Here is a 12,213-nt window from a genome sequence, read left to right on the forward strand (position 1 = left end):
AAAATTTTATTCTCATACACATATAATTAATTTTTCTTTGTTTTCATGGTAAATACTCAAATGTGATTGGTCGAAAAATTCTTTTCATTCTTCTATGAAAGAAATTCCCAGAATGACGCGAAAAATGTGACGTCACAATACGACAATTGACGTTGCGTTTTGATTTGAGAAAAATAATCCCATTTAAAACCAGTAAAATTGTACATAAAACATGTTTTAAATTAGAAAATCATTTTCAAAAATTAGTTATAAGCGCTGATGTCATTTTTTTTTTTATTTCATCGGGGTATGAAACAAATTTTGCTGCAAACTTCTGTAAGAATCCGCGTAGCGGATTCATACAGTTTGCAAACAAAATTTGTTTCATACTCCGATTAAAACTAAAAAAAATGACATCAGTGCTTAAATATTAAATATTGTTGAGTCGTACACTTATTTGCTCAATTAATTTCACAAGTGATTCATCATCTACTACAAAATCAAAAAGGGTATTAAACTTAAATGTACTGGGTCTTTCATTATAGTATCTAGATATATATTTTTATGTTATGATGTAATGATATTTGTTGATCGCTACAAATAGATAAATAATGGAACATGTCTCCTATTTCATTCAGGTTACACAGACTACAGATCTTATTTTCTCTTAGGATGTTATTCCATCTACCGTATTCGATTGGTAATTAAATGTTACAAGTTGGAAATTTACAATAGGAATTAGCTAGCTTTGGAGGGAGGTCAAGTACATATTTTTCTAGAACTAAGTCATGCTTATAAATTCAGTATTTGGTCCCTTTTGGAGAATTGAAAACATCATTTTTCTAATTACAAATGAACATGTTTTTAGGGTATGAAAAACAGTACTTTTAAGCAACGTATACTAGTAAATTCATGGTTTTCAAAAAACATGAAATAAATTACATTCGTCAAAAACATTTTTCATATAGTTTGACAATTGTGTATCATACTTTCTTGATATTTGGAAAAGGTTGTTACTCAATTAATTATAAGTTTAATCTATCATTTTGGCCCAAAATCCAATTATACTAAATTTTATATTTATAATTAATGGAAACCTTCCCGATTCTCCATATATCATAAAGTTTGGTTTGGATGTTTTAATTTGAGGATATGTTTTCAGAATTTCATATGTAGACGTTCTAAGAGTTTGGTGTCACAAACCCCCCCAAACCTCACAGCCATATAATATAATCGATTTGATTGCTTTATCAAAAATATCCATTTTACAATCGATGGACAGATTATGATTTCTTCATTTTGCAAAATCTCCATACATGGCCCTAAGGCCTTTTTCATATAATTGTTTGATATTTAAATGTGTATAACCATTTCTAGTGAAATAAACCCAGACTTTGAACTGCGTATATTTCGGACGTGTTTGTGATTAGATAACATTTATGCAATTAATTGACTTTAATTACATACCCTAATGGGAACTGTGATCCTGTTGACAATTAGCTGGAGGTCCTGTAGAGTTCATGATATACCACGTGGTATTAAGAGCTGGACAGATCCACAATACACGTAAGTAGGTATAGAGATACTGGCATATTATAAGTAAAACTGATGGTCATTATCGTATGTCCTGAACGGAGTTTAACACGCATTGTGAATACGTCATTTAATGTAGCATAGTGGGTTTTAAAATGTTTGAGTAGGGGGTTCCGTAAGCCTACAGGGTGAAAAACATATTTAAAATTAGATACAGAAAAAGTTAAAGCGCATACTACCAATATACCCTATTTGGTTCGTGAGATTCCTCCGCGTAACGCGATATTTATACACTACCGAAATATCAAGTTGAAGTTAAATCAATTTTATTGCAAACAATACACAAAAGAATTTGATGCGAGTTGTCATAATTTTTCAATGTCCTCTCCGTAATACAATTATACATATGCAAAGTTAACATTGACATAATGATAAACAGCATAAAATCATTCTATTATAGTAGTTTAAACAGATCAGAAAACGAAAAGAAAATGGGAGGGTTAGGGAAGAGAGAAAGAGAGAGAATGAGACACTGTCAGGGACAGGTAGATGACATAATTAAATTATATATATGTAAGTGTACAATTTAATATACATATATTTAATGTATGTATATTAAATTGTGCACTTACATATATATTTTTTTCGCTATCAATAATAAAGTTTGGAGCATGTTTACAAAAAAACGAACTTGGCTTTATATCTAATGAATTATCACCATACATGAGCTTTCGTATGTGATAATTCTATACTGAAATATTAATTACATGTCACATATGAATTTTATTTTCAAAATTCTTTATCATTTGTGTTGAGCTTTGTGTATTGTATATAAGGCTTTCGTATGGAAAATTCTGTCTAGGCTAAGTTATGCTAAGTACAAAAAAGACATTGTCAATACAATACATTAATCAACTTTAACAGGTTTCTGTATGCTACATATAGAATACATACATGGCGTAAAGAAATATGTTGTACACAGAACTTCACCAGAAAAATCAAACGCCTATCGTCATTATCATCTTTCAGCTGTGAATAAGTATATATGTACAAATAAAAAAAGACATCTTTTATCGTTTTGAAATTTGTCGCTCAAAATACATTTAAGAATGCATTTTCTTAAATGTATATAGATCTGAAGATTTATATGATTTCAAATGCTGTGAGTGGAATTTATGTAAAAAGAAATTATTGTGAAATAAATTTAAATATTCTCGCAGATCGCATATGCTGTTAACGCGTTTCATTTCAAATATTAATCAACCATGCTAAAATCTTTGTGAAGGCTTCCGGCTAATTTGTCCACTGATACTGAACAAAAGTAATTCCATATTTGAATTGGTTGGTTTTAAACTGCGTAGTTATTGTAGCCTAAAGACAACCGACCACGGGCCTAATGCTATATCGGAGCGTCCGAAACTCCACGACCTATTCAGGAAACTTGGCATATGTACAATTTTTAATGTACATTATATCACAATTTTGTTTAGTTTAAACATATTTTATTGTATCAAATATATACAATAGGATTGGGCACAAGTTTTCCAACTTATATCAAGCCCTTTCCATACAATATTATATAACACATACAAAATATACAAGATGACATTAACAATAAAATAATTATTTAGTGTGTAAGTGTGGATAAGGGAAGGGTAAGGATGGGATGTAAGAAGGTGCAAGTATGTGAAAAGAATGTGACAATCTCCTTCATTTTAATTCTTTTATGAAATAATTTAGACATTTCCACTAGTAATTAAAACATCTTTTTTAAGACTGCGTGAATGATTTTTCTCGACCCAGATGGCACAAGTACACAATCCACTACTCGTAACTTTCGGCTTATCAATGTTCATCATGTCCCCTGCCACGGTTTTCTTTCGCTTTGGTCTTTCCTTTCCTTCTGATATTTCCGTTTCCCAAGTGCCATATGAGTCGAGAAAGATAAAAAACGCAGACTTTGATAGAGTTAAAGGAGTTAAACAATTTACATATATATATGTAAATATATCAAATATATTAAGTACTGAAGAGAGATATGTTGAAAAAAAAAAAAAAAAAATGGGGAGACTTGCACGAATGTAGTGATAGAGAGAGGTAGGTGGTAGAGAAAGTACAAATGTAAAATCAAAATCTATTTGTATCGTGAATATATTGCTGAGTGTGCAGAAATATTTTTTCGTTGTCTGCTTTGGATAATTCATGACTGCCATGTAGAATAAGCTGTAGGTCCAGTGGGATGAAATCATTTAACTCACGGTACCACTTTATTCTCTTTTTTTTTTCATTTTGTTCATTCCATTAGTCTAGTATTATTGGTCAAATCGGACATAAATGAGTTTATAAAATTCAACACTAATTTAAAATTTGTCGGTGATTTTTTGTTGTTGACGTATTTGTCACAGAGTGAACATTTCAAATGATATAGAGGTTCCCCACAACGAGTGGGGATTGTTTATCATTTTTATCCAACTCTCGTTAGTTAATTTTCTAATTTTGAAAAGACACGAGTTTTAGCGAGTGTCTTTTCAAAATTTGAAAATTAACTAACGAGAGTTGGATAAAAATGATAAACAATCATCACGAGTAGGGGAACTTGTTTATCCCATTACTTCTTTAATTACAAATGTAAGCCAGTCATGTTCAAATTCTCCCAACGTAGCAACTTAATTCCGTGAACCAAATCACTACGGGACAAAATATAGGTCGTTATGAACGAAAGCTTATCATCTATTTTAGATGCACGACTCATATCTTCTGTACTTTATTTGTAAATGGTATTATTTTACAAACGAAATATTAGTTTGAAAGTCATTGTGTCTGTATAATTTACTAATAGGTAACTTGTTTAAATAACTCGGCTCAAAATATTCGAAGACGACACCGCCATCGCGAAGTCGCACATCACCGCTGAATATTAGACTAATCATTGTCAGATTCAATTATCGGTCCTTTCCTGGATTTCGTAGGTACTGGTTACTAGTTATTGTGATGTTTAATGTTCATTCTGAGATTTATTCATTCAAGACATCGTGCATTTCAACAAATATTTCGGAAACCGAGCTGGAGTGTTCGTTTGTCAAGGTTACTACTAAAACACGGAACGACGGAACGACGGAACATACTAAAATACGGAACTAACTAGTACTCTGAAGTAATAAAATACGGAACTAACTAGTTCTCTGAAGTAATAAAATACGGAACTAACTCTGAAGTAATAAAATACGGAACTAACATCGTAGTCAAAGTTACGGAACAGTTGAAGTTTGATTGTGACGTCATAATAAAAAGCAATTGTTTGCATACTTTATCAACGATGGCGCAAGTAATGGTTGATAATACAGGAGATATAAAGGAAAAGCAAACAACATTATTGCCAAATGAAGTATTAGCACTATTTCAAAATGGTACCAAAACATCGTCAATCCCCTTTCGTCCCAAAGGTGGTGAAAATTATAAAAGGAAGTTTGGAAAGCTGATGGACATCGATGGAATAACGCGAGTTCAAAACTGTTACCCCGAATCTACTTTTATGCGAAAGGAGAGTATGAAAGGCCGTTCATGTCAAAAACGAGATACATTTAACGCGTTAAGCTTTAACGCGTTAAACACATTTAACGCGTTAAACATAACATTTAACGCGTTAAAACTAGTTTTAACGCGTTAAGCTTTAACGCGTTAAAGCTTAACGCGTTAAATGTTTTCATGGAATTTTAACGCGTTAAATTTGTTACTTAGCTAGCATTTAACGTGATAAACAGCTTCATTCGTTTAACGCGTTAAAAGTCGTAGCTTTTGTTTTAACGCGTTAAAATGACTAAAATAACAGACCAATCGAATTCCCTGTATCTACTATGTATTTTAAAGGACTAACAGTATGGCTGCCAGAGCCAGTTTTCTGGAGAGAATTGACTCTACCGTCAGCTATTGCTATCGTAATTATTGTTGTTATCTTTTAAATAATTTACTACTGTTTACTTTTATATTTAAATTCTAATCGTGTGTTTATATTTGCCAGTTGTAGGAATATTTACTGTCATCAATGTTGCCATGGCAGCCGACCAGATAGACGAACTATCGACAAATACTTGTAGTAGGCTGATGGATGTTGGAGTGATAAATACAGTCTCTACATCTCGTTTTCTGTAAACTGCATTTATAACATGGTATATTGTGAGATGTTCTGTATTATCTCATCAATGTTCAAAGATGACAAAACTACCATATCCCAGAACAAAATGCCACCTTCGTGTCGGTGAGTGCATACACAACTCGGAACGTCAGTAAACAATGTGACGTCATCAGAATGTACCAGTTACAGTAATGTACAACAATGTATCTTACAGACCTTCATGAATACACAAGTGACCAAAAGAATGAAGCACAGTGAAAGAGGAAAAAGAAATTGTTGATCCATTGCACAAATTGATTATTTTGATACGGTCTCTGTTTAAATCGGTTTTCAGAGATATCAACATTCTTTTTGACGTGTTGATATTCTGTCAACGCGTACTGTAATATTCTGTCATTAAACTGTTTCCCTGAAGAACTTTCATCCGAATGCTGATGCAAGGGTGCAACTGATTGGTTAATCTGATAAAGTTTAACGCGTTAAGATTTAACGCGTAAAAATGATTATGAACGTGATAAAACTGTCTTTAACGCGTTAAATGAGAACTACATTTAACGCGTTAAATGTTTACATTTAACGCGTTAAGCTTTAACGCGTTAAAGCTTTACGCGTTAAGACTTAACGCGTTAAAGCTTAACGCGTTAAAACTAGTTTTAACGCGTTAAATGTTATGTTTAACGCGTTAAATGTGTTTTACGCGTTAAAGCTTAACGCGTTAAATGTATCTCGTTTTTTACATGAACGGCCTTTCATAGGAGAGGACCACAAGTCTATCAAAGAATTTCGAAAAGAAGTTTATTTCCCTTTTGAAAACACTGAAAATATCGCCGTTATTCATTATATCGGCGATGAGAAGTTACATTGTACCTATAAGGACTACACACGGAAACAGTTTAAAACAATCAAAACTGTTTTTCCGGACGAAGCAAAAAATTTCATCAGGAATTGAAAATGTTTCGGAACAGGCTTCTCACAAAATTTACAAACAAATGGTTGCTGATGATGCTGGATGTCAAGCTGCATATATACTCAGGAATGTACGTCAAGTACAGAATATAAAGGCAGCAGTGACGGGGGAAAACAGATTGTCTAAGGACTCAATAATGAACCTGCATGGAATGGCTTTTGAAGACAATGAGTTCATTTGGCATATCCAGACTTTCCCTGATTTAATTGTTGTTTATGAAATGAAGGCCGGGCTGGACATATTGACTGAAACTATGTCATGGAAGAGAGCTGAAATACTTCTTTCTTATGATACAACATTTTGTTTAGGAGAGTTATATGTGTCCCCTTTTCTGTTCGTTCCGTCATTCCGTCGTTCCGTGTTTTAGTGTAATTTGCGTTTGTCAATGTCAGTGTGTTTACACGAAATCTCGTCAGTTTACTGACATGAGACAAATGTTCCAAGATGATTTTTTACATTTTTGTGTTTGGGATAAATATATTCGTAATAAAGGTAAGTGGAATGATAAGAAAGTGTTTATTCGTTGATTTTTTTTTCTGCTGGTACAATACCGTGCCGAATGCTGCCCAACTAAAAGGGAAGCTGCCTAACAGTTAACGTTAACTGTTAGCATAGATGCTACGACCATTCCATTCAAATGACTACGATTAGAGACAGCAAATTAAATTAACCATTTTGTATTAAATTTGTTTATTGTTTTGATAATTCATTCATGGCTATCGGGGTATCGGGGTGCACTGCAATCTGGAAGGGGGGGGGGGGGGGGGGGGGGGGGGTCAGTTTGGTTCGCTAACGTTAGGCCTATAAGCGATGCAATATCTTGCTTCCGTGCGTCGTCTATTTTACCATCTTCCAATAATATTTCGTACGACTAAAACCCCAGATTAATCGACATTTCCATGAGGACACCCCTTTCACCCAGCTATGCTAATGTTGAGCACCGACAAATCCACATAACGCGTCCATGCTAATCTTTTGAAGACAGACGACAAAAAAGGAGAGTAATAAAAATAGTCCTTGGTCAAAGGCCAGAGGTTAGCCAATCAGATTTGTTGTAGGTCACAAATGACCAATCGGAGGCTTAGGTAGTGGTTACACACTGCGGTGTGTAAACAAAAACAATAACACTGCTACGAATTTCATCACGTGCCATATCAGTTGTGAAACAAGCGCAGTTATGGGATAAATAGAGGTTACACAACGAGTGGTTGTTGGATATGGAATTTATTTCACACGAGTAAGTTATTTTTTAAAAGTTACAAAAGACACGAGCTTTAGCGAGTGTTTTTTGCAACTTTTAAAAAATAACTTACGAGTGTGAAATAAATTCCATATCCAACAATTTCGAGTCGTGTGACCTGTTTCTACCACAATAATATCGGCTTGAATCAAAGGGAAACGTGGCCAAGTATAATTTCGCGTAAGCAAATAAAGTGTACCGGTGACGTCCGGGACCCGGTGATGTGACGTCATTAGATTATTGATGACGTCAATAACAATTGCAGCTTGGGTCAAAGTTCACCGTGTTAGCCAATCAAAGTGCGTACAGAGTTTATACCACGTGTGGTATAAACAGATTGTTAATCAACGGCTGTAATGATTAACTGATGGTCTGAGAGTTGAATAACACAGGGTATTGTGGTAGAAAATGTTTTATCATAAAAGGATAGTTTTGTGATGGGTGTTATGACACTGATAACAGGGTAGTTTTGTGAACGGTGTTATGATACTGATAACATGGTAGTTTTGTGATGCCATCATAGGTGTTATGATACTGATAAAACGGGTAGTTTTTTTTTTTTTTTTTTTTTACATACTACAGCCGACGGGACCGCTAAATTGGTTCGTTATAGACAATATTTCGCTATGTGAAATTCGCAATATAATTTCAAAATTACATAGAAGTAAGAGGGAGAATAGCTGGGGAATCAGAATCAGTTCGCAATATCCATAAAATCGCTATAAGCGTGTTCGTACTAAACGTGTTTTACTGTATACTAGCATACCGAAAGTCAATAACGTCATGAAATCCAACCCGGCTAGCCATTTACATACTGTACTAGCATACCGAAAGCCAATAACGTCATGAAATCTAACCCTGCTAGCTATTCAACATACTTTTCTTCAATCTTCATCATGTGTAAAATTTCGTCAATTTTCAACCTGAAAAGATTAAATCTCAACAAATTTCAATTAAAAGAAAGGTATGTCACCTCTGTTTTTGAAACTAAGATACAGGGGAGAGAAATGTTGATATCTATTGGGTTTTAAGGCAGCCATCTTGAATGAGGCATTCTGGGAGGGAGAAATACCCCATAGTGCCAGCTTATCTCTCGATCACCATCCAAGTGGAAATTCAGGTTAATAGCGATAATGAGCTCCTGTCGTCCTTCAACTTGTTGATCTAGATATAAAGACTGTTCATCAAAGAAGACCTTGTTACGGAAACAGTTCCCATTAAGGCAGCCATCTTGAATGAGGCATTCCGGGAGGGAGAAATACCCCATAGTGAACCGAGACCACAATTAGCTTCGCTATATGTTTCATTGTAACATTAAAATTCATAATAAATCCCCAACATCTCATATGCAACTTTCCATCTCACCTGGCCAAGACCAACATCTGAGAAGCAAAATATAAAAGTTTCAACCCAGCATGTTCGGCATTTTCTGGAGATAGCTGTCAAAATGTGTCACCAACGTGGATTATATACATCCGGGTCAGGGGTAGAGGTCAAATCAGGACTCATCACACAGGGTCCTGGAGCACATAATAAATAATCAATATTATTATTTTACATCACAAAACCTAGATTGACTTCTCTGCTATAAATCCACATTAAATTCATCAACAGAAATCAAGTTCAAAGAGGCATTTCATTGGTTTTCCTGAAATACATACATTTTTGAGGGGACTTCATTCGTGGGGCCTGAACCCGGAAGTACTTAATTGTGGTCTCAGTCCATAGGACCAGCTTATCTCTCGATCACCATCCAAGTGGAAATTCAGGTTACTAGCGATAATGAGCTCATGTAGTCCTACAACTTGTTGATCTAGATATACTGTTCATCAAAGAAGACCTTGTTACGGAAACAGTTCCGTTAAGATGGAGGAGGTCTTTATCAGCAGCATTTTAAACAATATCACATACAATTAATGACACTTTTGTTTTGTTTTTTTATTGAAGATGAGTTCATGCATTGAACTGCAATGTGTCTAGACAAACATATAATATCTTCAAAAGACTAGAGTTTTATCATACGTGGTGATCCCTAATCTGTTAAGTTTTAGTAATCAGTGTTGCCTGTTGCACTTGAAAGAAAGAAAAACGGAACCAAGCACAGCAGCATGTTGACCTAGCAATATAACTTTTTCTAATTTACAATGAGAACGGGGCAAAGATAGTGGCATTTAAGATACAGTATTACATAGATACGTATTACTTGTAATGAAAATGCTAAAAGAACTGCAAAAAAAAAAAAAAAAAACAATTAGTAAAATGAATATATGTGACAAAAATAAAATGTCAAAATAAAGTAGAAAAAAGTTAACTTACATATGAAATTTTAAAAAAATATGAATAAAAATGTGAAGAAAAAAGCATCAAAAAAGTAAACAATTTAAAAAAGAAGAAGATATTTTTATAATATAATCGGCAAAATGTAAAACAAATCTATAATCTAGAAACAAAAGTGAAAAACAATGAAAATATGCATCAATATTGCGATTAGCTATTGAATTAAATGTGTAAAATAGTGAGTAGATACTGAGTTAAATTTGTAAATAGTGAGTAGATACTGAGTTAAATGTGTAAATAGTGAGTACATACTGAGTTAAATGTGTAAATAATCAGTAGATACTGAGTAAAATATGTGTAGTGAGTAGATACTGAGTTAAATATGTAAATAGTGAGTAGATACTAAGTTAAATGTTAAAATAATGAGTAAATGCTGAGTTAAGTGTAAAAATAGTGAGTAGATACTGAGTTAAATGTGAAGAAAATGAGTATAAATGTGTAAATAGTGAGTAGATACTAAGTTAAATGTTAAAATAATGAGTAGATACTGAGTTAAATGTTTAAATAATGAGTAAATGCTGAGTTAAATGTTTAAATAATGAGTAAATGCTGAGTTAAGTGTAAAAATAGTGAGTAGATACTGAGTTAAATGTGAAGAAAGTGAGTATAAATGTGTAAATAGTGAGTGGATACTAAGTTAAATGTGTAAATAGTGAGAAGATACTAAGTTCAATGTTAAAATAAAGAGTAGATACTGAGTTAAATGTTTAAATAATCAGTAGATACTGAGTTAAATGTTTAAATAATGAGTAAATGATGAGTTAAGTGTAAAAAAAGTGAGTAGATACTAAGTTAAATGTGTAAATAATGAGTAGATACTGAGTTAAATGTATAATAGGTGAGTTTAGATACTGAGTAAAATGTATAAATAGTGAGTATAAACTGAGTTTAATGTGTAAATAGTGTGTAAATACTGAGTTAAATGTTTAAATAATGAGTTAATATTGAGTTAAATGTAAAAATAGTGAGCAGATACTAAGTTAAATGTTAAAATAATGAGAAGATACTGAGTTAAATGCTTAAATAATGAGTAAATACTGAGTTAAATGTAAAAATAGTGAGTAGATACTAAGTAAAATGTGTGAATAGTTAGTAGATACTGAGTTTAATGTATAAATAATGAGTATATACTGAGTTAAATGTGTAGATACTGGGTTAAATGTGTAAACAATGAGTACATACTGAGTTTAATGTGTAAATAGTGAGTAAATACTGAGTTAAATATGTAAATAGTGAGTATATACTGAGTTAAATGTGTAAACAATGAGTATATACTGAGTTTAATGTGTAAATAGTGAGTAGATACGGAGTTTAATGTGTAAAATAATGAGTAAATACTAAGTTAAATGTGTAAATAGTGAGTAGATACTGAGTTAAATGTGTAAATAGTGAGTAGATACTAAGTTAAATGTGTAAATAGTGAGTAGATACTGAGTTAAATGTGTAAATAGGGAGTATATACTGAGTTTAAAGTGTAAATAGTGAGTATATACTGAGTTAAATATGTAAATAGTGAGTATATACTGAGTTAAATATGTAAATAGTGAGTATATACTGAGTTTAATGTATAAATAGTGAGTAGATACGGAGTTTAATGTGTAAAATAATGAGTAAATACTAGGTTAAATGTGTAAATAGTGAGTAGATACTGAGTTAAATGTGTAAATAGTGAGTAGATACTAAGTTAAATGTGTAAATAGTGAGTATATACTGAGTTTAAAGTGTAAATAGTGAGTAGATACTGAGTTAAATATGTAAATAGTGAGTAGATACTGAGTTAAATGTGTAAATAGTGAGTAGATACTGAGTTAAATATGTTGCAATAGTGAGAAGATACCAAGTTAATGTGTAGATATTGGGTTAAATGTGTAAACAATGAGTATATACTGAGTTAAATGTGTAAAATAATGAGCATATACTGAGTTTAATGTGTAAATAGTGAGTAAATCCTGAGTTAAATGTGTAAATAGTGAGTAGATACTAAGTTAAATGTGTAAATAGTGAGTGGATATTGAGTTAAATGTG

Source organism: Pecten maximus, chromosome 10 (assembly GCF_902652985.1).
Source record: "Pecten maximus chromosome 10, xPecMax1.1, whole genome shotgun sequence".
NCBI lineage: Eukaryota > Metazoa > Mollusca > Bivalvia > Pectinida > Pectinidae > Pecten > Pecten maximus.